This window comes from Sciurus vulgaris (assembly GCF_902686455.1).
Source record: "Sciurus vulgaris genome assembly, chromosome: 16".
Lineage (NCBI taxonomy): Eukaryota > Metazoa > Chordata > Mammalia > Rodentia > Sciuridae > Sciurus > Sciurus vulgaris.
Genome location: NC_136477.1, coordinates 64325076 through 64335025, shown reverse-complemented (window position 1 = coordinate 64335025; position 9950 = coordinate 64325076).

Below are 9950 nucleotides of genomic sequence, written 5' to 3'. Positions count from 1 at the left end.
TAGTGATGTGAGAAGCACAGTTTTCTAGTGCATAATATCCTCTTGTCCCATGCCTCATGGTGCCAGATCAGAAATATACATTTCAAAGCTTGAGTATTAAAAAAATGGAAGCACTATGGACTTTTCTGTAGGGCACGGACTGCAGAAAATTGTTGAAATGAAAAGATAAATTCAGTGAACACATACTAAAAAAATTTTTCATTGCTAATGTTCTGCAAAAATAAACCTATCGACCCCTGAGCTTCAAAATAATATAACAAAACAAGAAGAATTCGAGAGATCTTTTGGTAAGCAAAGATAATCACTGACAATAACTCTATTTTCAAAGGACATGAATGCCTTTGCCAATTCATGGCTCTCTCCTGTTGCTTGCAATGCACAACAGATTTCAAGTATGCTGATTTTGCTTGCCCTACACATGGCCAATGAGGAAAGACTTTTCTTCCACCATACCAGCAGCACCAAAGCACCACAATTTACACAAGTATAGAATTGGAAAGCCAGCTCTGAGTGATAGCTCTCAAAGTGAATAGTTCCCTCAGCATCACAATTTAAAACATAATAAATCGCTACTAAAATGGAGAAATGTAGACCTGATATGGTTGAAACCTGAATTTTAAAAACAGAAAACTTTAAAGAAAAACTAAAGTTTTTATGACAGTTATTATCCAAAAATAACAGATCCTAAAACATTTGTAAAGTACAATTTTTTTCTTTTCAATGGTTATATGCACCACAAAGATGCTGCATGCTTTTTATCTCTGATTTCCATCTTTAAATGTGAACTTTCCAAATAGATGTTCTTGAGTGATGCATACCCTTGAAAAACCAATCCAAAATTTATACAAAACCACGGGAAAGATGAGAACACTGCCTCTTAAACCCAATTCTACAGAGCATGGCTTCAGAATATCCATCAAAATGCATTCTACTGTGATGTACAACTAATTTTAAATAATAATGAAAAACACTAAAAATTAGCAAAAACACTGTAGAAGTACTTTATAAGAGTTGTGACTGGACCTGCAATGGATCAGGAAATCAGGTTTTAAATACCCATTATGGTGCCTGAGTGACAGAAGAAACTAAGATATTTACATGACACAGACTCACTCAATTCAAACTGTGTTTGGTAGTTAGTAAGTAACTAAAGGAACAAATGAAGGAAATCACAGATAAAAGAGAATACTTCGCAAAACTTCGATTAAAGAAAAAGGTCTTAGACTGGATACATAGCACATTCCAATAATCCCAGCAGCCCAATAGGCTAAGTCTGGATGATCACAAGTTTGAAGGCAACCTCAGCAGCTTAGTGACAAATTGTCTCAAAATAAAAAGTGAAAAAAAGAGGAACTGTGGATGTAGCTGATTTGTAAAGCACCACTTTGTTCAATCTAACTACAGAGAGAAAGAGTGATCGGAGCCTTAAGGCAAAGGAATGAGAAGTAGAAAAAAATACTCAAATAAAAAACCTGCTAGTTTTTCAAAAAATGAATATGGTGTCCATTATTAAATCTCTTAATTTCAGACTTTCTTCTGATAGCCATAAACTCAAGTTATTATTGCATATAACATAACTAAGGAGATTCCTTGATTTGTTTCAAAACATGAATTTATTCTCATTTTATATAAAAGTACTATGAAAGAATAATTTATCCAAAGATAATGATATGTGTTTTGTAAACTGAAAATTTCCAAGATAGATGTGCAAGTAATCCATCAACTTGGAAAATGAAAAAGAAAATTATTAATTTATATTATTTTTTTCTCAGATCCAAGATGATGGACTAGAGGGAAGCTACATTCCTTGTCACTCCATAACTCTGGTTTCAAGCAGAGGATATCTGTTTCTTGGTGAGGCAGTTTTTGCTGCTTATCAACCCCCTGATTCTTACCCCATTTTTCTACTGTGATCACCTGCAGTCTGCCAGCATCTAGATGCCTTTTTTGAGTGTAGATTGCTCACTATCAGGTGCCTATCATCCAACAATTGCCTGCCTCTTGCCTGTCCATCACCTGCCTTTCACCTACCCTTCATCCTCCACCAGAGGTTCACCTCCCGAATGTCCAACAAGAGCCAGCTAACTGATTGTCCACCACCAGTGGGGCACCAGCTGCCTGCTGTTGCCTGGAAGTTCACTGTGACAGTACCTGCAGGTTTGATTACACGTGGCTGCCGCCATTTTGAGACAACAGTCAGGCCCCATAGGACCCCTGGCCAGACTGACTGAACCCTGTCTCCAGGACCCCTCAGCCCGACCAATCACTCCCTGCCTCTGGGGCCTTCACATCCACTGAATACTCCCTGCCACCAGGACCCCCAGACCAACTGTGCCCTATCACTGGGACAAGAGACCAACTGATTACACCATACCTCCAGGATCCCACAACAACACCAAACACATCGACCTCCAGGAACCCTGCCTGAGAAACAACACCCCACCTCCAGGACCTCCAACGGACCATGTCCACAATCCTAGCTGCAGCTCCCCATTTGTGGCCATCTTGGATAACCCTGGAAGTCTCTGATCTTTAGGTGGGGCAAATTCCATCCTGAGATGCCTGCTGGAGACTTGAAGCTCATTGTCAGGTAACTTTCAAGCATCAGGCTACTGAAGTCTGGACGATTTCATTACTATATGACTGTTATACTGTAGATTTCTTTTTTCTGTTTGAACTATTTAAGTTTTTATTTTTTTACTTTTCTTGCTCTCTTTTCCTTTTGTTTACCTGTTCCCTCAGAGTCTCTTTCTCCCTTTTTGCATGCTAACATCCAATATCTTTTGATTATACTCTCACACTTTCTATTATCTAGAACTTCTGTATATTCTTTTCTTATCCTATTAACAGCTACATCCTACATCCCTCTGCATCCTCTTTGTCCTCCATTAGAAACTTCAGACCTTATTGCGAATCTGTTTGTTATAGTGAAGAAAATAATTGAACTTACTCTTTTTATTATGACAATATTGTTAATGTCCTCATAGGGGTTAGTTGCATAATGTCTGAATTGGGCACTGCTAATATTGATCTCCCCTTAAAGCAAAGGTTTTGGAAATCTATAGAGCCACCATAAACCTATAGGGGAAAATCTGCAATACCCTAGATCTGCACTGATAGAGCAGAAGATACTTGAACAACATGAAAAAACAAGAGAAGAAAAATATCCAAAAAATATAGAATCTATATTAATAGAATACAATGACAGTATGGTAGAAGAAATGTCAGAAAAGGACTTCAGATTATACATGATTAAGATGATTCATGAAGCCAAAGATGAGATAAGAGAGCAAATACAGACAATGAATGATAATACCAATAAGCTGAAAGAGCAACTACAGAAAGCAAAAGATCATTTCAACAAAGCAATAGAGATTCTCAAAAAAAATAAAAATAAAAAATAAAATAAAATAAAACAAATGAAAATCCTTGAAATGAAGGAAAAAATAAATAAAAAACTCAATGGAAAGCATCAACAAAAACTAGATCACTTGGAAGACAGAACCTCAGACAATGATGACAAAATATTTAATCTTGAAAATAAAGTTGCCCAAACAGAGAAGATGGTAAATACCATGAAAAGAATTTCCAAGAACTATGGGACATCGTGAGGAAAACCAAATTTAAAAATTATTGGAATTGAGGAAGGGCACAGAGATACAAACCAAAGGAATGAACAACCTATTCAATGAAATAATATCAGAAAATTTTCCAAACCTGAAGAATAAAATTGAAAATCAAATACAAGAGGCTTACAGAACACCAAATGCACAAAATCACAACCAATCCACACCAAGGCACATTATAATGAAAATGCCTAACATTCAAAATAAAGATAGGATTTTGAAAGCCTCGAGAGAAAAAACATGAGATTACATACAGGGGGAAACCAGTACGGATAGCAGCAGACTACTCAACACAGACTCTGAAAACTAGAAGGGCCTGGAACAACACATTTCAAGCTCTGAAAGAACAGGGTTGCCAAACAAAAATCCTATACCCAGCAAAACTAACCTTCAGATTTGAAGATGAAATAAAATCCTTCCATGATAACAAAGGTTAAAAGAAATTACATATAGAAAGCCTGCACTACAGAATGTTTTCAACAAAATATTCCATGAGGAGAAAATAAAAAACAAGAATGCACATCAGCAAAGGGACAAACTACTTTAGAGAAATATCCACTCAACGGAGAAACAAAGCCAAGTTAATGACCAAAAAATAAGACCAAATGACTGAGAATAAAAATCATATCTCAATAATAAACCTGAAACTTAATGGCCTAAACTCATCAATCAAAGACAGACTAGTAAAATGGATTAAAAGAAAGACCCGTCAATATGCTGCCTGCAAGAGACTCTTCTCATAGAAAAAGAAATCCACAGACTAAAGGTGAAAGGATGACAAAAAACCTATGACACATTTAGACTCAGTAAAAAAGCAGAGGTTTCCATCCTTATGTCACATAAAGTGGACTTCACGCCAAAGTTAGTCAAAAGGGATACAGAAGGACATTTCATACTGCTTAAGGGAATCATAAATCAGGAAGACATAACAGTCATAAATATTTATGTCCCCCAAAACAGTGCATTCCTGTATATCAAACAAATACTTCTCAATTTCAGGAATCAAATAGACCACAACACAATATTTCTGGGTGAAATTAACACACCACTCTCACCACTGGATCAACCTTCAAACAAAAACCAACCAAAGAAAAAATAGAACTCAATAGCACAATCAATAACCTAGACTTAATAGACATATATAGAATATTCCATCCATCAATGAGCAGATTCACTTTTTTATCAGCAGCACATGGAAACTTCTCGAAAATAGGCCACATGTTATGCCACAAAGCAGTCCTCCAGAAATGCAAGAAATTAGAGATACTGCCTTGTGTTCTGTCAAATCATAATGGACTGAGAGTAGAAATAAATGACAAAATAAAAAACATAAATTACTCAAACAACTGAAGACTAAATAATATGCTATTGAATAAAAACATAGATAACAGAAAACATCAGGGAGGAGATAAAAAAATTGTTAGAGGTCAAAGAGAATGATGATAAAACATATCAAAATCTCTGGGACATTATGAAAGTGGTACTAAGAGGAAATTCATTGCATGGAGCACATTCTAGAAAAGAATGAAAAGTCAACAACTAAATGACCTAACATTACAGCTCAAAGCCCTAGAAAAGGAAGAACAAAATAATAGCAAAAGTAGTAGAAGACAGGAAATCATTAAAATCAGAGCTGAAATCAATGAAATTGAAACAAAACAATTCAAATGTTGACGAAACAAGAATTTGGTTCTTTGAAAAAATAAACAAAATAGACAAACCCTTAGCTACACTACAAAGAGAAGAAGAGAGAAAACTCAAATTACAAAAATTCATAATAAAAAAAATCATGACAAACACCACAGATACATAACATATGAGAAGCTACTTCGAAAATCTGCATTCCAAAAAAAAAAAACTAACAAAGACATTTACAAATTTCTAGAGCCATATGCTCCTCCCAAACTGAACAAGGAGGACATAAAAAATTTAAACATATCAATATCAAGCAATGAAATAGAAAAAGCCATTAAAGCCTACTGTCCAAGAAGCGCCAAGAACCAGGATTCTCAGCCAAGTTCTACAAGACCTTCAAAGGACTCATTGCAAAACTTCTCAAAGTATTTCAGGAAATAGAAAAGTGGGGTACCTTACCAAACTCATTATATGAAGCTAATATCACCTGCATACACAAACCAGGCAAAGACACGTCAAGGATCGAAAATTTTAGACCAATGCCTTGATGAATGCAGATGCAAAGATCCTTAACAAAGTACTGGTAAACCATATCCAAAAACATATTAAGAAAATTTTGCACCACGATCAAGTGGGGTTCATCCCTGGAATGTAAGGATCGTTTAACATCAATAAATCAATAAACATAATCCACAATGTTAATAGACATAAGGAAAAGAATCATATGATCATTTCGATTGATGCAGAAAAAGCGTTCGACAAAATACAACACCCGTTCATGCTCAAAACACTAGAAAAAATAGGGATAGTAGGAACATACCTGAACATTGTAAAGGTTATTCATGCTAAGCCCATGGCCAACATCATTCTTAATGGAGAAAAACTGAAACCATTCCCTTTAAAATCGGGAATAAAACAGGGATGTCCTCTTTCACCACTTCTATTCAACATCCTTCTTGAAATACTAGCCAGAGCAATTAGACAGACTAAAGAATTTAAAGGGATACGAATAGGAAATAGGAACTTAAGCTGTCACTATTTGCTGATGACGTGATTCTCTATTTAGAGGATCCAAAAAATTCCTCCAGAAAACTTCTAGACCTCATCAATAAATTCAGCAAAATAGCAGGCTATAAAAACAACATGCATAAATATAAAGCATTTTATGTGCAAGTGACACAACATCTGAAAGGTAAATGAGGAAAACAGCTACATTTGCAATAGCCTCAAATAAAAAATAAAATACATGGGAATCAATCTTACCACGAGGTAAAAGATTTCTACGATGAAAACTACAAAACACTGAAGAAATAAATTGAGGAAGACCTTAGAAGATTGAAAAATCTCCCATGTACATGGATTGGCAGAATAATATTGTCAAAACAACCATACTACCAAAGTGCTATACAGATTCAATGCAATTCCAAGTAAAATCCCAATGATGTGCCACACAGAAATAGAGCAAGCAATCATGAAATTCATCTGGATGAATAAGAAACCCAGAATAGCTAAAGCAATCCTTAGCAGGAAGAATGAAACAGGGGGTATCGCAATACCAGAACTTCAACTATACTACAAAGCAATAGTAACAAGAATGCCATGGTATTGTTACCAAAATAGACAGGTAGATCAATGGTACAGAACAGAGGACTCAGTCACAAACCCAAATAAATACAATTATCTCATACTAGATAAAGGTATCAAAATATGAAATGGAGAAATGACAGCCTCTTCAACAATTGGTGCTGGGAAACTGGAAACTCATATGCAGCAGAATGAAACTAAAACCATATCGCTCACCCTGCACAAAACTCAACTCAAAAAGGATCAAGGACCTTGGAATCAGACCAGAAACCCTGCATCTTATAGAAGATAAGTAGGTCCAAATCTTCAACATGTTGGCCTAGGATCAGACTTCCTTAACAGGACTCCCATAGCACAAGAAATAAAAGCAAGAATCAATAACTGGGATTGATTCAAACTAAATAGCTTTCTCTCAGCAAAGGAAACTATCAGCAGTGTGAAGAGAGAATCTACAGAGTGGGAGAAAATCTTTGCCACTCACACTTCAGATAGAGCACTAATTTCCAGAATCTATAAAGAACTCAAAAAACACTACACCAAGAATACAAATAATCCAATCAACAAATGGGCTAAGGAAATGAACAGACACTTCACAGAAGAAGACCTACAAGCAATCAACAAACAAATGAAAAATGTTCAACATCTCTAGTAATAAGAGAAATGCAAATCAAAACTACCCTAAGATTCCATCTCACCCCATTTAGAATGACAATTATCAAGAATACAAGCAACAATAGGTGTTGGAGGAGATGTGGGCAAAAAGGTTACACTCATACATTGCTAATGGGGTGGAAAATTAGTGCAGGCACTCTGGAAAGCAGTGTGGAATTTCCTCAGAAAGCTTGGAATGGAACCACCATTTGACCCAGGTATCCCACTTCTTGGCCTATACCCAAAGCTCTTTAAAATCAGCATACTACAGAGATACAGCCACATCAATGTTCATAGCTGCTCAATTCACAATAGCAGATTGTGGAACCAACCTAGATGTCCTTCAATTGATGAATGGATAAAGAATCTGTGATATATGTATATATATATATGTATACACATGTATATATTTGTATATATATGGTGTGTATACATATATATATACATACATATATATATACATATATATGTGTATACATATATATGTATATACACACACACACACCACAATGGAATATTACTCAGCCATAAAGAATAAAATTATGGCATTGCAGGCAAATGGATGAAATTGGAGAATATCAAGCTAAGTGAGATAAGCCAATCTCAATAAAACCAAAGGATGAATGATCTTGCAGATAAGTGGAAGATGACAGATAATGGGGGATGGGAGAGGGACAAGAATGGAGGAAGAAGAACTGCATAGAGGGAAAAGAGGGGTTGGTGGGGTGGGGGAAGAAAAAAATAACAGAATGAATCAAACACCGTTACCCTGTGTAAATGTATGATTACACAAATAGTATACCTTTAATTCATGTACAAGCAGAAACAACATGTATCCCATTTCTTTACAATAAAAATAAATTTTAAAAACTATTTTTTAGCCAAGGCCAGGGAAAATGTCATATATGTTTAAATCCTTTCATACAAGCAAAAGAAACAATTTTCTAAAAATATGAAAGATAAGATTCCATAACAGGAAAAATTTCTGTGAAATGTAGTACTTTTTCCTTGTAGAAATAAAGAGAAAGAATTAGAATAATTCTTCTTAAAACAGTACTCACTTTTATTTAAAAATGTTAAGGTACATCTGATTTCTATCTCCTAAGATATCTTCACACAGTCCTTGTAACAAAACTATCATTAAGTATTTAAAAGAAAAAAAAGTCCAATTATATATAAAGCAGTATACTGAGACTTTCAATGTAACCATAAATCAGGATGAAAGGAAAATAACTAAACTACACTTAGTTGCTCATCATTCTGTATGTAAACCTATGTGAAGAAATTTAGCTCTGAATTATTCTATCCCTTTACTTTCATCCATACAAAGAAAGCAGATGATGTATTTCTTTCTATCTCATGTTTTAAACGCAAAGCATGTATGTGAACTGTCTGCTTCATAATCCAGAATTTCTCTCTTTTTTGTCATGTTTCAAATTTGTTTATCTTTGGAAATTGAATAATTATCACAAATGTCTCATTCAGCTGAAGATTATCATTAACTGAAAGATTACCATAGTATGAAGTTTTGAAAATTAAATAACTTGAGCAATTATTTTCTGTAGTAGGATGAAGATCAGAGATAAATGAGAAATCTAAAGCAAAGGATTTCTTAACCTTTATGCTTAATTAGAAAACATTACTTAGGAAATATGTGACATTAGAAACAAAATCCTAATAATGCACAAGGAAGTATGGTAATTTCTAAAATAGGAGTAGGAATAAAGTTAAAAAGCAATTTAAAAGGAAAATAAAACAGAAATGCATACAAACAATACCAAGAAAACACATAAATGAAATTCAAGTTCAAACATTTTGGTGGTACGAGGACATAACTTTTGTTTACCCTGGTCTTGTTTTCGTACCAAAACAACCCAGGGTGGCATTTTAACTGAGATTTAAAATCTTGTAACTACACATTAGCTTCATTAATCTTTGCCCTTTTTTCTTTAATTGAGCCTGAGTTTCTTAGTGATTGGTAAACTCTTTTTCAAACTGAAAATGAAAAGAGAAAGAAATTTTGCAGTGAAAAGTACTATTTCTTATATAAAAATATATATGATCTGTCAACAGAACATATATTTCTGAATTGGTTTGGTAAAAGGAATGGTAGATTTTGTGATTAGTCACCTATAGTCTTTCTCTAGGTCTCTCTAGTTCCCAGAAAAATTATTCATTACAAGGAAAGACAAAGCCAGAGCTGAAGTCTATGGCCTTCTCCCAGCACAGCCAACTGGCTCATAGGTATCTATCACCATGACCTTCTTTAAAGTCCTTAAATTTCATTGAGATTTTGTGTGAAAGTAAGAGAACAAAGCATTATATTGAATTCCTCCCTGTTCCCACTTTTATAACCCTATATTGAACTTACCTGAAGTTTATCAAGATAATTTTAAAAATTTCTTTTCAAAATATTTTAATATACACACTCTTTTCTGTAAATACATCAGTTAC